This window comes from Schistocerca piceifrons, chromosome 3, assembly GCF_021461385.2.
Source record: "Schistocerca piceifrons isolate TAMUIC-IGC-003096 chromosome 3, iqSchPice1.1, whole genome shotgun sequence".
Lineage (NCBI taxonomy): Eukaryota > Metazoa > Arthropoda > Insecta > Orthoptera > Acrididae > Schistocerca > Schistocerca piceifrons.
The window spans coordinates 642,516,227-642,535,518 of NC_060140.1; positions in this window are offsets into that span (position 1 = coordinate 642,516,227).

A 19,292-nucleotide genomic window follows, 5' to 3' on the forward strand; every position below is an offset into this window, starting at 1 on the left:
TGGGTTGTTCTAAACAGAATCGACAGCAGATCAACACCGTCAACGATAGCTCAGGTATGCATGCCGACGTCGCAAGCTGAAGATGAATGGATAGAGAAAGTGTATGAGGATATTGAAAGGGTAATGCAGTATGTAAAGAGGGACGAAAGTCTAATAGTCATCGGCGACTGGAATGCAGTTGTAGGGGAAGGAGTAGAAGAAAAAGTTACAGGAGAATATGGGCTTGAGACAAGGAATGAAAGAGGAGAAAGACTAATTGAGTTATGTAACAAGTTTCAGCTAGTAATAGCGAATACCCTGTTCAAGAATCACAAGAGGAGGAGGTATACTTGGAAAAGGCCGGGAGATACGGGAAGATTTCAATTAGATTACATCATGGTCAGACAGAGATTCCGAAATCAGATACTGGATTGTAAGGCGTACCCAGGAGCAGATATAGACTCAGATCACAATATAGTAGTGATGAAGAGAAGGCTGAAGTTCAAGACATTAGTCAGGAAGAATCAATACGCAAAGAAGTGGGATACGGAAGTATTAAGGAATGACGAGATACGTTTGAAGTTCTCTAACGCTATAGATACAGCAATAAGGAATAGCGCAGTAGGCAGTACAGTTGAAGAGGAATGGACATCTCTAAAAAGGGCCATCACCGAAGTTGGGAAGGAAAACACAGGTACAAAGAAGGTAGCTGCGAAGAAACAATGGGTAACAGAAGAAATACTTCAGTTGATTGATGAAAGGAGGAAGTACAAACATATTCCTGGAAAATCAGGAATACAAAACTACAAGTCGCTGAGGAATGAAATAAATAGGAAGTGCAGGGAGGCTAAGACGAAATGGCTGCAGGAAAAATGTGAAGACATCGACAAAGATATGATTGTCGGAAGGATAGACTCAGCATACAGGAAAGTCAAAACAACCTTCGGTGACATTAAAAGCAACGGCGGTAACATTAAGAGTGCAACGGGAATTCCACTGTTAAATGCAGAGGAGAGAGCAGATAGGTGGAAATCCTCTATGAGGGTGAAGATTTGTCGGATGTGATAGAAGAAGAAATAGGAGTCGATTTAGGAGAGATAGGGGATCCAGTATTAGAATCTGAATTTAAAAGAGCTTTGGAGGACTTACGGTCAAATAAGGCAGAAAGGATAGATAACATTCCATCAGAATTTCTAAAATCATTGGGGGAAGTGGCAACAAAACGACTATTCACGTTTGTGTGTAGAATATATGAGTCTGGCTATATACCATCTGACTTTCGGAAAAGCATCATCCACACAATTCCGAAGACGGCAAGAGCTGACAAGTGCGAGAATTATCGCACAATCAGCTTAAAAGCTCATGCATCGAAACTGCTTACAAGAATAATTTACAGAAGAATGGAAAAGAAAATTGGGAATGCGATAGGTGACGATCAGTTTGGCTTTAGGAAAAGTAAAGGGACGAGAGAGGCAATTCTGACGTTACGGCTAGTAATAGAAGCAAGGCTAAAGAAAAATCAAGACACTTTCATAGGATTTGTCGACCTGAAAAAAGCGTTCGACAATATAAAATGGTGCAAGCTGTTCGAGATTCTGAAAAAAGTAGGGATAAGCTGTAGGGAGAGACGGGTCATATACAATATGTACAACAACCAAGAGGGAATAATAAGAGTGGACGATCAAGAACGAAGTGCTCGTATTAAGAAGGGTATAAGACAAGGCTGTAGCCTTTCGCCCCTACTCTTCAATCTGTACATCGAGGAAGCAATGATGGAAATAAAAGAAAGGTTCAGGAGTGGAATTAAAATACAAGGTGAAAGGATTTCAATGATACGATTCGCTGATGACATTGCTATCCTGAGTGAAAGTGAAGAAGAATTAAATGATCTGCTGAACGGAATGAACAGTCTAATGAGTACGCCGTATGGTTTAAGAGTAAATCGGAGAAAGACGAAGGTAATGAGAAGTTGTAGAAATGAGAACAGCGAGAAACTTAACATCAGGATTGATGGTCACGAAGTCAATGAAGTTAAGGAATTCTGCTACCTAGGCAGTAAAATAACCAATGACGGACGGAGCAAGGAGGACATCAAAAGCAGACTCGCTATGGCAAAAAAGGCATTTCTGGCCAAGAGAAGCCTACTAATATCAAATACCGGCCTTAATTTGAGGAAGAAATGTCTGAGGATGTACGTCTGGAGTACAGCATTGTATGGTAGTGAAACATGGACTGTGGGAAAACCGGAACAGAAGAGAATTGAAGCATCTGAGATGTGGTGCTATAGACGAATGTTGAAAATTAGGTGGACTGATAAGGTAAGGAATGAGGAGGTTCTACGCAGAATCGGAGAGGAAAGGAATTTGTGGAAAACACTGGTAAAGAGAAGGGACAGGATGATAGGACATCTGCTAAGCCATGAGGGATTGACTTCCATGGTACTAGAGGCAGCTGTAGAGGGCAAAAACTGTAGAGGAAGACAGAGATTGGAATACGTCGAGCAAATAATTGAATAATTGAGAACGTAGGATGCAAGTGCTACTCTGAGATGAAGAGGTTAGCACAGGAAAGGAAGTCGTCGCGGACCGCATCAAACCAGTCAGTAGACCGATGACAAAAAAAAAAAAAAAAAAAAAAAAAAAAAAAAAAAAAAAAAAAAAAAAAGTGCTCAGAGCCATTTCAACCATTTTGATATACTGGAAAAATTCCGAAAGATTGTACAGGGTGTTACAAAGAGGTACGGTCAAACTTTCAGGAGACATTCCTCACACACAAAGAAAGAAAATATGTTATGTGGACATGTGTCCGGAAGCGCTTACTTTCCATGTTAGAGCTTATTTTATTACTTCTCTCCAAATCACATTAGTCATGGAATGGAAACACACAGCAACAGAACGTAACAGCGTGACTTCAAACACTTTGTTACAGGAAATGTTCAAAATGTCCTCCGTTAGCGAGGATACATGCTTCCACCCTCCGTCGCATGGAATCCCTGATGCGCTGATGGAGCCCTGGAGAATGGCGTATTGTATCACAGCCGTCTACAATACGAGCACGAAGAGTCTCGGCGTTTGGTACCGGGGTTGCGTAGACAAGAGGTTTCAAATGCCCCCATAAATGAAAGTCAAAAGGGTTGAGGCCAGGAGAGCGTGGAGGCCATGGAATTGGTCCGCTTCTACCAATCCATCGGTCACAGAATCTGTTGTTGAGAAGAGTACGAACATTTCGACTGAAATGTGCAGGAGCTCCATCGTGCATTAACCACATGTTGTGTCGTACTTATAAAGGCACATGTTCTAGCAGCACAGGTAGAGTATCCCGTATGAAATCATGATAACGTGCTCCATTGAACGTAGGTGGAAGAACATGGGGCCCAATCAAGACATCACCAACAATGTCTGCCGAAACGTTCACAGAAAATCTGTGTTGATGACGAGATTGCACAATTGCGTGCGAATTCTCGTCAGCCCACACATGTTGATTGTGAAAACTTACAATTTGATCACGTTGGAATGAAGCCTCATCCGTAAAGAGAAACGAGGATTGACACGTTGTTGGATGAACCATTCGCAGAAGTCTACCCGTGGAGGCCAATCAGCTGCTGATACTGCCTGCACACGCTGCACGTGGTACGGAAACAACTGGCTCTCCCGTACCACTCTCCATAGAGTGACGTGGTCAACGATACCTTGTACAGCAGCAACATTTCTGACACTGACATTAGGGTTATCGTCAACAGCACGAAGAATTTCCTCGTCCATTGCAGGTGTCCTCGTCGTTCTAGGTCTTCCCCAGTCGCGAGTCAGAGGCTGGAATGTTCCGTGCTCCCTAAGACGCCGATCAATTACTTCGAACGTCTTCCCGTCGGGACACCTTCGTTCTGGATATATGTCTCGATACAAACGTACCGCGCCACGGCTATTGCCCCGTGCTAATCGGGCATCTGCCAAATCCGCATTTGTAAACATTGCACTGTCTGCAAAACCACGCTCGGGATGAGCACTAAACTGTGTATGCTACGTACTGATGTGCTTGAAGCTAGTACTGTAGAGCAATGAGTCGCATGTCAACACAAGCACCGAAGTCAACATTACCTTCCTTCAATTGGACCAACTGGCGGTGAATCGAGGAAGTACAGTATGTACTGACGAAACTAAAATGATCTCTATCATGAAAATTAATCGTTTCCGGACACAAGTCCACATAACATATTTTCTTTCTTTGTGTGTGAGGAATGTTTCCTGTAAGTTTGGCCGTACCTTTTTGTAAAACCCTGTATAAATGTTAGGCAGATATTTAGAAACCAGATTTTAAACTGTAAGACGTTTCTAACGTCAGATGTATTCTCAGACCACAATTTATGGGCTGTGAGCTACTGTTCAAAACTGAATCAGATACAAAAATGTAGTAAAATAAGGAGATGGTATCTGAACAAACTGAAAGAACCAGAGACTGAGAACTTAAAGAGGAAGGACTGGGCAACGTTCGACTTAAATAGAGGAAGGGAATACAGTAAAATACGAATGAGTAATCGGGAATAGCTAGGCTGTGCAAGCATATATAAGCAGGGGAAAGACAAATATGACCTAAACAGTCTTTGGAAAAAGCAGAAGCAACTGTTTTACAGTGTGAACCTCTGACAGCAAGCCAATAGCAAGAAAAGAATGGGAAGCTTAAATGTGGAAAAGTGTCGGAGGGCTAAATGAACTTGAAGAAGATGTTTTAGAAAAGAAAAGGAAGTGTGAGATAGAAGATATGATGCTACGAGTAGGATTTAACAGAGCACAGAAAGACTTAAGTTGAAGCAAAGCCCTGGAGTAGGTGACGCCTCCTCATAATTATTGAGACGACTGGAAAATCGCCAGCTATGACAAAACCCTTCCACTTGGTGTGCAAGATGCAGGAAACAGACGAAGTACCCACATTCTTCAAGAATAATCTAATAACTCTCATCCCAAATGGGGCCGGTACTTACAAGTCTGAGTATTCCAAACCAACTTTAATAAGTATAGTATTCCAGCACATTTTAATAAGCCTTTCATGCCAAATAGTGACACGAATTATTTAGAGGAGAATGGAAAAACTGCTGGAAGCTGACCTCGTGGAAGAAAAAAATCGGGTTCCTAGAGAAGAAAGGATCACAATCCTTCTCTTATAGTATTTGTAAACTAGATAAAGGCTTTGACAGTGTTCATTGGATTACATACTTTGAAATTCTGAAGATAGCAGGGTTAAAATACAGGCAGCGTGTTATCTGCAAGTTGTAGACAAATCACGTAGACTCGTAAGACATGAAAGAGCAGCAGTCTATACATCGTGCAAGCAGTAAAGGTACGCAGAGAAAAAATTGGAGAATTACTTGCAGTTCAGGGGGAGGAAATGAAATGTATGAAATTTGCAGATGATATTGTAATTGAGTCACGGTCAACAACGAACTTGGAAGAGTTGAATGGAATGGATAATGTCCTGAAAAGATGCCATAAGATCAGGATAAGTGGAAGTCAAACAAGTACAATGGAATGTAATCAAATCTTTAACATCATGAGAATGTAATCGAATTAAATCAGCTGATGCCGTGAGGAATGCATTAGGAAATGAGGCGCTAAAAGTAGTTTTGCTATTTCGGCAGAAATATAACAGATGATGGCCGAACCGTGGGATTTCAGACTGGTTATAGGGTGAAAATATTCTCTATAAAAGATGAACTGTTGACTTCGATTATGAAGGTAAGTGTTAGGAAGTCTTTGCTGAATGCACTTGTCTGGCATGTGCCCTTGCACGGAAGTGAAACGTGAACGACACACAGATCAGATAAGAAGGGAATAGAAGCTTTACAAATGTGGTGTTACACGAAAATACTGAGGATTAGATGGGAAGATGACGTGACTAACGAGCAGAGGCTGATTCGAATTGGGGTAAAAAGAAATATATGGCGCAACCTGTCTAGAAGGAGTGATCGGTTGCTACGGCACTCTCAGAACGAAGAATAATCAGTATAGTGCTGAACGGAATTCTAAGGCTGAAAACTGTAGATCGACACAAACGGATGTATACAGCACGCTGGTTAGAATGGATGTGAGCTGCAATAGTTATTCGGAGATGAAGAGGTTTGCACAAGGTACATTAATGTGAGACCTACAATGAACAAGTTTCCACTTAAAGTCAACAACAGTAGCACATGTATGAATAAATATAGTTATGTTGCTTGTTTCCTAAAACCGCAGAGATGTGCTACGTTTGTTTCGCCGCATTTGGACCCGCTATACGATATTATACGCTGATGTTAAGCTGAAACGTATTTATTCTGGGGCAGCCCGTAAAAAATATATATATAAATTACTGAGCTACATTCAGGTTCGTACTGAAACCTACTGCAGATCTTCACGTAGAGATGCACATATTGTTCACATAAAACGGCTTCGCTCCAGTGCTATGCTCAGCACCGAATTTGTCGGAACGTAAATTATACGATTCCTATTAAGGTACATTGCAATGAGAGTGCCACAAAATCTAACGCTGTTTTGGTTTATCAATGTACCGTTCACACACAACAAGTTTATTGCGTTGCAACGGCTGGCTGACAGTGCGTATCTTCTATGGTCGCAGTGTAAATATTCGTATTTGTTATCTTAAACCACCATTTTAACTTGGGTGTTTCAATGAGTTCTTTGTCTCTAGATGCCACTAATACAAACGCTAGACTCATTTTATTTGCAGTCTTGACTAAAACAGAATTCAAAACTATCCTGGGAGATTCATACTACAAGATTCTTTAACTTTTCACTTGACGTTTTCCATTGGAAGCTTAGCAAGATTTACAACAAATACTGTCTAGTACTTTTACTACTAAACATCCCCCTGCATAATGAACATAGTAAGCCGTGAGATCTTGTCACATTACGATATCACATCACGTAAAAACTCAATTCCAGAGGATGTTTAGCAAAATAGCACGCAGTCTACAAGTGGGCTTACAACACAGAGAGTCGTGTGCCGAGTTCCACGTAAGCCCAGTATTTGATATGTGATTAATTATAGTGCAAATTCATGATGGATGAACAAATGAGCACCTCGTTGTATAAATAATTTTTTCGTACATACACATCAAAGAAATTGCGTTTTTCGAAAACGGAAGAAACAAATTTTTTCAAATAGACATTGCTTATCTTCTGACAAACGGGTGACAGTTATATAAAACTTGCCAAACAGTGAGGTGAAATATCTGGCAAAAATTGACTGCTTTCCCAAATCAGAGTAACGTAACGTCGTTATGCAGTGTACAATGGTTTTGGAGACACGTGTGGCTTTCTTTTAAGTACATCATACACCTGTTGCAATAGTTTCATTTAATAAACTAATATAAAAATTTCATCTTGTTTCAATTTCATGAATAAAAAATGACTGATAGGTGTAAGTTGGTGCTGGCTGATAAAGTTAAGGGTTTTTACTATAGAGTAAAATATTTGTCCCTTAGTGCACTATACTGTGCGAAACGAAAGGAAGACTTCGAAATCATTAGACGAAGCAGACAGTCACAGAATGACAATAAGCTGTCGCTTTATTGAAGAAATTATCTGGACATATGATTCAAACGACTTAAGTAAGTTATGAAAAAATTAAATCATAACGCCAAGGCTCAGGGATTTGAGCCCAGTGCAAGGTCTCCAGGTCTAGAAGCGCTGTTACTTATTCCGTTACGAAGATCGTTGCTGCTGCTAGGTGACTGACAGTGAGACTCAAAATAGATGAGAATTTCTCACACTAAATCAAATTTCAGCATCAGTCCAGGAGAACGCTTCTCCACAGAGTGGGACTGATGAAGCTTATCTTCCCTTTCCCCATAAAATCACTGGCACAGTCCTAAGCCAGATATCTCGATGTGTATGAGTTGCTTTGAATCACTTATTACCAAGTAGACTCGTTTACTGATTGTGCTTGAGAATGTCCTTGCCCTGTCCAGAGTTAAGAGACACAGCTGATCATACAAAGGGCGCCACACGTGAAGGCCAGAATAGAGAAAGGCACAACATTGTAATTTCACACCACACACAGCCGATGTGGACTATGCTATGCTTTCGCCTGACACCACCCAAATAAAAACGAAGTAAACATTCATTCTACGACGAAGGTGCAAACTCCCACTCCTCGACTTTTCACAATAACGCTGTCTTTCTCCTTAACGCTTGTCTCGCTCGCTCAGCCTGCCTCCACATTTTCCAAAACTTCACTTCTGTTTTTTCCAAGTTGCCAAATGCGAGTGGGTGGAGAGCTTGGCTTGGTGGGACAGGCTTATCGGTGCAAAAGGATTTAAATAATAATCATGCTGTTGTTGATGTGGTCGTCAGACCAGAGACTGGTTTGATGCTGCTCTCCATGCTGCTCTATTATGTGCAAGCTTCTTCATATCAATGTACCTATCGCAACCTACATCCTTCTGAATCTGCCTACTGTATTCATCTCTTCGTCTCCCTCTACGACTTTTGCCCTTCAATATTAAATTGGTGATCCCTTGATGCCTCAGAACATGTCTTACCAACCGTCCCTTCTTCTAGGCAAGTTGTGCCATAAATTCCTCTTCTCCACAATTCCATTCAGTACCTCCTCATTACTTACGTGATCAATCCATCTAATCTCCAACATTCTTCTGTAGCATCATATTTCGAGAGCGTCTGTTCCCTTCTCGTTTAAACTATCCATCGTCCATGTTTCACTTACATACATGGCTACACTCGATACAAATACTTCCAGAAAAGACTTCCTGACACTTAAATCCATACTCGATGTTAACAAATTTCTCTTCTTCAGAAACGCCTTCCTTGTCACTGCCAACCTACGTTTTATATCCTCTCTACTATGACTATCATCAGTTATTTTGTTTCCCGAAAAGCAAAACTCATCTACTACTTTAAATGTTGCGTTTCCAAGTCTAATTCCCTCAGAGTCGTCTGATTTAATTCGACTACATTCTTTTATCCTCGTTTTACTTTCGTTGATGTTCATCTCATATCCTCCCTTCAAGACACTGTCCATTCCGTTCAACTGCTCTTCCAGGTCCTTTGTGTCTCTGACAGAATTACAGTGTCATTGGCAAACCTCAAAGTCTTTATTCCTTCTCCATGGGTTTTAATTCCTACTCTAAATTTTTCTTTTGTTTCATTTACTGCTTGCTGAATACGCAGATTGGAATACATCGGGAACAGGCTACAACCCTGTCTCACTCCCTTTGTAACCACTGCTCCCTTACATGCCCATCGACTCTTATAACTGCCATCTGCTTTCTGTACAAATTGTAAATAGCCTCTCGTTCTCAGTATTTGACCGCTGCTACCTTCAGAATTTGAAAGACAATATTCCTGTCAACCCTTCTATAAGTCACTAAACTCATTTACAACGAATTGTATCGCAATGACGTATTTTTTAAAGCATGCGCCTTCCAGCACCCATGCAGTCTTACAAAACCGTAGTATCGTTCTGAATAAAGCACTTCCAAAATTTTGGGTTCCTTATTAAAGGTAAAATTTGTATATCAATTACCTGGCTCAGGAAAGTGTTGCGTAGGTTTCTCTGAAGGATTGTTTTTGGGGAGCTGAAGTGTACGTTGGAAATTTCTATTTTTTACGACAATATAGTTGATGAGATCATTTTCTTTTATTTGAATTTTCGGACTGACCTCATTTAGAAAAGCCATAAAGTCTGTTTAAAGTCCTAAATGAACTACCCATTCAGGATCATGGAAAAGTGGCTCCTTTGTCCTCCAGTAACTGAGCCAATGCGTCACGTGGTCCAAAAACCCAGAAAATCACTTTTCCTTCACTCAGCCAGCGTACCTCAGCGTGGTAGGGGATATCTGCATACTCCTCCTCAAATGAAGTTACAAATTCTTTGAACTAACGATGAATGAACCTGAAACTTCCTAGCAGATTAAAACAGTGTGCGGGACCGGGACTCGAACTCGGGTCCTTTGCCTTTCGAGGGCAAGTGCTCTACCATCTGAGGTACCCTAGCACGACTCACGCCCCGTCCTCACAGCTTTACTTCTGCCAGTACCTCGTCTCCTACCTTCCAAACTTTACAGAAGCTCTCCTGCAAACCTTGAGAACTAGCAGTCCTGAAAGAAAGGATATTGCGGAGATATTGAAAGGTAGGAGACGATGTAGTGACAGAAGTAAAGCTGAGAGAAGGGGGCGTGAGTCGTGGTTGGGTAGCTCAGATGGTTCAAAATGGCTCTGAGCACTATGGGACTCAACTTCTCAGGTCATTAGTCCCCTAGAACTTAGAACTAGTTAAACCTAACTAACCTAAGGACATCACACACATCCATGCCCGAGGCAGGATTCGAACCTGCGACCGTAGCGGTCTCGTGGTTCCAGACTGCAGCGCCTAGAACCGCACCGCCACTTCGGCCGGCTAGCTCAGATGGTAGAGCACTTGCTCGCAAAAGCAAAGGTCCCGAGTTCGAGTCTCGGACCGGCACAAAGCTTCAATCTGCCTGGAAGTTTCATATCAGCGTACACTCAGCTGCAGAGTGAAAATCTCATTATGAATGAACCTGTTAGAACGAATATAGTTCACTACACGCACCACTACGCTCATCACGTCTTGAGGACCGATAACATTTGCACAAAGAGCCTCTTTATGTAGAAAACAATGTACGGGAGTTAAATTCCGCATGTTAGTTTTTTTATTCTCAGTAGACCAATAAATAGTTTATTTATTTATTCTTCACAATTACAGCCTATTATCTAAATAACTGAAATAGGTCATACAAACCACACTTCCTTGGATAGTCATTTTCTTCTGATAATGAAGAAATAAAGAAAAATTAAAAAGGAAAAGAAACTACAACTACTTCCACTACTAAAAAACTACATTAAAACCCTTAACCAATTACACAGCTACTAATCTACTACAAACACTAGAATGTGTCCTCTGTTTGTTCATTTATTTTTGTGCATTTTACTTGTACATGGTTGTTTTCACTACTGGATCCGCCCTTATTAGACCCTGGTCAACAGTCTTAATCGGCTGGATTCCTTGGGCGTCGGGCAACACGTCAGCAGCTTTTCCACTGTAACGAGTAATTCCACTCATCCCTGTACTTTTTAAAGCCCACACCTCCATGATCACTTGCAACAACGCAATGTAGTTTCTTGGGGCAGAATTTCACTCGGTGGTCGCGAACCTCAGTTATCCTCTCTCCACCTGCAGAGTATGTTGTCTGACGTAGACGGAAGCATGATGATGTATGGTTGAATGCCTCGTGAAATCCTCCTTGGTACTCCTGCATACTGCACCTGCGGTATCTTCCAAGATGCGCCAGGTCAACTCGCTCCTTAGTGCTCCTTTGGGATCCCATATCCTTAATACCTGAGTCCTTTACTCGTTGCATCTTCACAGAGCGCTCTTTCCCACAGTCGCACAATGTGTGTTCTGGTTGCCCACACTGCCAAAGGCGCAGGTATCATTCATCTGTCCCCTGATTTAGTATAGATATGTGGCATAAGGGCCATGACCAGCCAGGTAAAGCATCAATCCACTCGATGGGTTAACAAACCTCATTTTTAATTTATCCTTGTTGTTATTGAGAAATTCATATGTTCTCCTGCCACTGCCTGAAGTGTCCCTTTCATTTTACCATAGTTGTAATATGCGATCTTTTATTGTCTTTTTCGAACTGGCCTCTGTTCCGAGCTCCCTCCGTACTTCCATTTGACTGCCTTTCTTTAGCCAGTAGAAGGCTCCTCTTTTCCTAATATCCAAGTCCAGTGTACATATTACAAGAATTACTAACAAACTATCATTCGGGATAGTGCTATAGGGCCTCGTTAACCTTAGTAGCACACCTTGTTGAACTCTTCTCACTAGAGAGGCTGGATTCACTAACTGCAGTCTTTGTGCACAAATGCTTGCACCATACCCTACGACTGAGTTAATATAGATTGGTGGTATACCCTAATTGTCTTCAAGGGAAGCTGAAATTGCCTATTTGCAACGGCTATAATTTGATTCATTATGTTGGTACCTTCCCTGCCTGCTTCATCTGCATGATGTGGAAAGTTACGCTGTTCGTTCAGAAGCATCCCTACATAAGTCGTTGCTGCACGTATTCTTATCGTTGTATAATTTAATTTTATATTAGGGTTCCCTATCTGGTTCTCTTTCAGCAGGAGGTACGTTGTTCTATGAGGTGCTAGTAACAGTTTAACATTTTGACACCAGCCCTCATGTTCACGTAGGGCCACATTACATTTTTCTTCTATAATTCTTCTGGAGTCACCACTTACAACAAACAGTACATCACCTGCAAGTGACACCAGACCGCTTATGTTACCGCTTTGTGTAACTTCTGCAGTATGGGCTCCAGTGCTACATCCCACAACTCTGGACCACACACTGATCCCTGTGGACACCTATATTTTATTGTCTTCCTTATTTGCTTCCCAGGGCATGTTAACGAAGCATGCCGCCCATGGCAATATTCTCTCAGGCAATTATACAGCGTTTCTGGACACTCAACTTCTCTAAAGCAACCAAGGAAATACGGCCACCATGGGCTATGAAAATGCCAGCAATATCAATCATCATTAGCAGAGTGTACATGGAATGAGTATCTGTCACCAGCGAAATCGCATCGTTAATTGCATCTTCAGTCGACTTGCCTCTTTTAAACAAATATGGGTGAGGACTCATCACACATAGCAGTCACTGATCTTGCAATCTCTTAAATAATAGTTTTTCAAATATCTTGCTGAGGATGTTTAAAAGACAAATTGGTATGAAAGATTTGGGTACGATTAGATCTTTATCTTGTCCTTTGCTAATTATTACCACTTCAGCATTCTTCCAAGTGCAGGGACCCTTATCTGCAAGAGACACTCATTGTACAGATCATACAAGTAACTATCTAATTTGTCACATAAGGCTTGTATTACTTCGCCAGAGTTCCCATCTGGTCCTGGAGATTTTTCCCTTTCCAGTCTTAAATTTATATGCCTAGTTTCTTCTTGTGTGATGGGATGCACAATTCCTATATGATTCCCATAACATTTCCTGTAACCTCCACTGATCATGTGTCTCGCCTTCTTCTCCATCGTTAGGAAGTAGTATTTCCTTTAGCAAGGCGCCTGACTTTTCCCAACTTTATGTTACCGTCCAATAATTCCTTCTCAGAGTTGATAAGACTTTTGGTGATCGGATTTTTTTGCAGATTATTTTATCCTGTTAACGCCAGGGATCGGTGTCTAGATTAGCCTCCACGAAATGCTTCCATTGTTTGGTTTTTGTTTTCCACAACTCTTCCTTAAAACTTTGTTTAAAATACCTGCATCTACGCAACCTTTGGACTCTTTCTTCTTGAGTCGTGCTGCTCTGATATAGGGCCTCACTCCAAATGCATGGTGTTCCCTTATAATGACCTCTGCTGATAGGTATCGATGCCTCCATTACTCTATGTATTGCCATTGTCAGGTTTTGCACTTTAACACTTACATTATCACCCAACAATGGACTTCCTGGACATTGAATCAACCTTCTTACTTCATCCCAGTTAGCATCATTAATCTTATATTTGCGCCTTATGCTCATGTTAACTGTGTCGTCTTGGATTCCCCTTCCAGTGATGGTACAGTGTATGGTGCATGATATTGTGGTCACTCAGTGTAATTCCACTGGCTACATTTCAGTTTTTCACAAGGCGCAAGACTGCCATATTTACTAGATTGATTTCAGTATTTGATGACGCTCTGACCCTCCCTTTGTAAGTTGTCAAACAAATGACACAACCTACACTGAATATCCTGAAACTATTCTGGTTAACTCGATATGTCACACAACATAGTTACGTAAAAATGTACGAATTTTATTCATTGGGAAAGCGAATAAGAAAACGTACGTTTCGGGAATAGACTACTAACATTCCCACTAGTAATTGCACAAAAGTAATTTCCCTGACACGAGCTACGAGACGCAGTTCCGTGGGAAGAGAATTTTAAAACAGCAATGCCCATGCCGTGTAGGACGAAAACATTCAAAGCGGGACCTAATCGGCACAATGAGACACCAGAGCCACTGTGTCGTCCGTTGGCAAAGGCTGGCCCCTGCTCCTGCTCTTAATGACGACCCTTCAGAAAGTTTTGCTACAGCAACATCGTGGGAGATGCTAGTGAAATCCAACTCGGAATATTGGAGACTCATTGTAGCCACATGTGCTAAAACTTGCATGAAAGAAAAAGCTGTTTATCTTGGTATTACATAGCTGAAGTTTTCCCTACGAAAGAAACGGTGCCTCTGATGGGCTTCAAAAACTCTAGTACATGGAGTTGTAACAAGTACGAAATTTCTGACTGGCCAGGAAGAAAACGCGTGGCCACCAGCTTTGATATAGGCAAATTGCACACAGAGTAATTCATTTCTTCTCTTGCAGAAAATCGTCGAGTGTTTGACCAAGGCGACTCGCGCCATGCTGAGATGCTTGAGTCACTATGTGAACACTTGTTCACAGGCTCATCTTAACTCATAAGGAGTTAAACTGTGAAGTCTCCTAGAATGGAGAATCGCACTGAGCACTAACACTTAAATTTTGTGGGCAATTTGAGGGCAACGACATAAACGCTTTACCACCCAAATGATGTCCACCATACCAATTAACTTAGCTAAGGTAATAACTAGAAGTCTTGGCTTCACCAAACACAGGAAATATATCCAACTGGTGTTTAACAGTCGAGAGAGATTTAAATGTATTCTCAGGTACACAGTTCTACGACTATAATACTTTTGAATTTTGCATAAATCAAAATTGTTACCTAAGTAGGATTTGCTACAAATTATTTTGATGCTTATGTTAGTGTTAGTTACATTAATGTTAGAATCATAATTTTTGTAAAACAAGCAGTAGAATGTAAACACTACATTTTTGGACTATGTATAAAGTCATTTAAGTTTTCGAACTGATTTAAATAGTAAGTAGTTGAGAAAATAGTATTAAAAGATCAATCAGAGAGGCTCTTCACCTTCGAAATAAAATCTAAAATACACACAACATATTTAAATAAATAAGAAAAAGAAATTGATGTCAGTATGAAAATTTATGGTCATCACTTAAGGGCATAATTAAATCATTAACAAAATTAACCATGTTAAAAAAATAATGTATACGAACCAATAGAATTAAACAGAATGAGGATTAGATCATGTGGCTGAACAATATTCAATGCTCGAGAAAATGTATAATTTTTGACTGTCTTAGGCAATGCCTCAACCATTGTCTAACTTTAGTAAAAAATTATCTTGGAAGGGTGGTGATATGGAAGGTGTCAAACAAATAACACACATTACATCGAATTCGTGAAACATTTCCACTTAACTCGATATGTCACATGATATGGTTACATGAAAATGTATAAATTTTATTGAAAAGCAAAGCGAATGATGAAACCGACATTTTGTGGATATAAATGACTAACACCCACGCTAGTAATTTCACTCAAATAATTTCCTTGATACGAGCTATGAGATGCAGTTCTGAGGGAAGGAGAATTTCACAATGGCAACGCTTGTCGAGTGTAAGCCGAAAAAATTCTCAGTGGGACCTAGTAGACACAAGGAGACGTTGGAGCCACTTCGTATGCCTCCAGCAAAAGCCACCCCTTGTCCCTGCTTTTAACGGTGACACATAGGAAAGCCTTTCTACAGGAGCAGGGCGGGAGATGCCAGATGAAACGTCCAGAAAAACCAAATTCAGAACATTGGTGAGTCCTGTAGCAACCTGTGTTAAGACTCACATGACAGAAAAAGCTGTTCATCTTGGTATTACGTCACTTACGAAAGAAGCGACGCCTTTGGTAGGCTACAAAAACTCTAGTGCACGGAGTTATAACAAGTACGAATGCTCTGACTGACCAGAAAGAAAACTTGTGACCACCAGATTTGATATTGGCAAATTGCAGACAGAGTAATTCGCTTCTTCTCTTGCAGGAAATCGTGGATTATTTGAGCAAGACGACTCGCCCCTCGCTGAGACAATTGCCAGAGTCACTATGTGGACATTTGTTCACAGGCTCGTCTTAACTCGTAGGGAGCTAAACTGCAAAGTCTCCTAGTACAGAGAATCTCACCGAACACTTAACGCTTGGCAAGCGATTTGAGTGCAATGATGTACATGCCATTCCCGTCAAATAGTGTGTACCACGTCAATTAACTTAGTGACGGAATTAGGCGTCTCAACTTCACCGAACACATGTAAATTACATCCAACCGGTGTTTAACAGTCGGGGGAGATTTGGAATAAATTCTCATGTTCACAGCTCGCGTCCATAGCAGCTACTGCCACTAACGACTAAAGGTGAACACACGTGCTCGCGCTACGCCAGCAAATGGTACTCAATTGACACAGAATTGCTGTCGTCTTCATCTTTCCTGATTTTTGTACATTAAACCATGACCTGTAGTTAAACATATTCACCACTGTCGGGTTTAATTGAAGCAGAAACGCGAGATATCCGATCTTACGGAAAAGACTGATCAGCCCCTGCAGAGTGTTTTGTACGAGTACTCTGAAATTACTGAACTGTTTTAATAGCGGAATTATCTTTGCAGTGATATTTACGTACCTTATATAGATCCCATTCAACTTTTGAATATTTTCACTGCACATTTTAGCGTAATTGATATCTCTGGTCCCAATTATATTTCATTTGTTTGCATTTTTATTGACCCAGATATGGTCATCAATCATCTTACCATTAAAGAATCTTATAGTAGTCAGGAATTTCGCTTCACAGTTGTGAACACCCAGTATCAATATTTTACCATACTGTATGTAACTTTGCTAAAAATTGCTATGTCATGAAGTCATACTTCGAGAAAAAATAAATCCTAATAACGAAATCTAAGATTTTCCTTTTTCATAAGATATAGTTACGCCTGAACCCGTACAATAATTTCTGTTAGAGATAACGTTTGCTTTACAGGGAGTCTAGTGGAACCAACATTGAGATCATCGTCTGATTACATAACTGTTGGTACTGCTGCACTCTTTTGAACTATGCATGTGTGAGATTGTATCTGCCTACCTGGCAGGCTGTAGGTTCAACACCAAATTCCTAAAACACTCACAGACAGTCCTTGCGCAACTCTAGTAGGAAGATACGAGGATCAGAACCAGTCTCACACATGTTAGAATTTCGTAAGTTGACGCATTGTAAGGTTCATTCAATACCTGTAGGCTGAGTTTCATAATGGCTTCTTCTGGTTGTCTTCCACAGTCATCAGTCAGGCAGCTATACTAAAATACTGACTTCGCATTTGCGTCAGTGGAGTACACAAGAGGCTTAGTTCGTGCTATGTGACTGATACCCTTTAGTATTAGCAGATAGTCGTCAATCTCATCTCTAAGTGGAAAATACATGGAAACCAGGATGCAACTCTCCCTTCCAGTTAGCATTTCCACACAGAGCACGTGCTCTGAAGGGTATTGTGATATTTTTATCACTGTTAGGGCCTGATAAGGTACTGTTATTGCTGCCGTAGGACTCTTCCCCTGTGTGACTATCTCGGCAGATATTGGCATACTAGGGTCTTTCCTGCCTTCGTATATGGTTCTTGGAGGCACAGTACATCTAACTGCAACGATTCCGTCACTCTTCTAGCCTCATGCAATATGCTGACACTTCTCATGGCATTAAGCTGTCCTAGCTTTATGTCAAATATGGGTGACGGGTAAATATTCGACAGTTTTGGCCTATTCGCTGGTAATCGAATACTATACGACCATGCATCGCCACAGTGTGCTTGTACAAAGTATCTAAGGAGAATGATTAATTTCTTTTGGCTGAAACCTGCTTCAGTAACTTCTACAGATTATGAATTTCTGTTGGTAGATAGTTCAAGATAGTTCACTCTGAGATGAATTCTGTCTTCGAAATCAGGTACAGGAAAAGTAATGCACTCCACTTCTGGATGCTTATACCTTACTAGATATTTTAACGATGTAGTAAGAGTCAGTGTCTCTTCCAGTCTAGTGAGTTGCATAATGTTCTCTATGCTTTCGTGAAACTGTCGCGGATCTGTTCTGTTTTGTGTTTTATTGTTTGCTTCTTTGTACAAGGTATTTGCTTACTGCAGGAGCTGGCTGTGAGCCTCGTACTGTTTTTGTTGCAGATTGACTTCCTACATTGGCGAGTCTTCCTTTACTTCTGTAGGTAGCGCAGTATATACCTCAGGATGTATGGTGTGCTGTCGCATTTTGTGTACAACTGGCCAGTATGTGTCACCAAATCCTGTTCGGTTATATCATATGTCACTCCCAAATCCGTCTCTGATGTTGCTTCTCTGTTATACCAGATAGTTCTGAATTTCCGCCAAAAACTTCTTTCCTGCATTTTCTTAGGTGCGTGGTGCTCTACTTCAGTTTGCGTCTCATGCTATGTTCTATGGTACTTCTTGCATACCTTTTGCCAGAAATTTCTCGCTCTTTCGGCGTACCTCCTTCTCATCGGTGGTGATTTATGTTCCATACATAGACGGCACTTGATGGTGTCACTAGACTCCTCATAGATTTCTAATGTTACGATACGACTACCCACAACCGTTCTTAAAATCTACTTGGTTAGGAGGATTTGCTACGCGTGACATTTACTCTACAGCGCACCGAATGAGGTGGCGTTGTGGTTAGCACACTGGACTCGCATTCGGGAGGACGACGGTTAAAACCCTCATTCGGCCGTTCTGATTTTGGTTTTCTGTGATTTCCTAAAACGCTTCATGTAAATGTCAGAATGGTTCCTGTGAAAGGGCACGGCCGACTTCCTTCCCCATCCATCCTTAATCCGATGAGACTGTTGACCTCGCTGTTTGGTCCCCTCCCCCGAATCAACTAAGCAACCCTCTACCGTGCGTTGCTGGCGGCCCGTCTGTGATTACAGTAAACAGCTTTTCCCAAGTGAGCCATTTTCCTTCAGCTAACACTTCGACCACTTCTAAGATATCCATCCCTGTAGCAGTGTCCTTCATTGAAATCATATCCAGGGGCTGTTACGTGACACGTACGCCGTCGTCAACGCCAAGCAGAAAATTAACTGAGTCGAGTGGCTTAAGAGAATGTAATGAGGGTTTCAGTTTTGGCTGCCAACAGTTCATGTAAATTCTTGATTCGCCGAGATATTGTCATACCGGAAAGTAGTACTGCGCTGTATGATGGAGCTAATGTGGGATTCATAGTCTCTGTTACGTCCTGCGAAACATCATATATTAATGGACCTCACTTGAACGGCTTCCCAGCTCTTTCTATATGTACAGCAACTTTGTAACTATCTCTA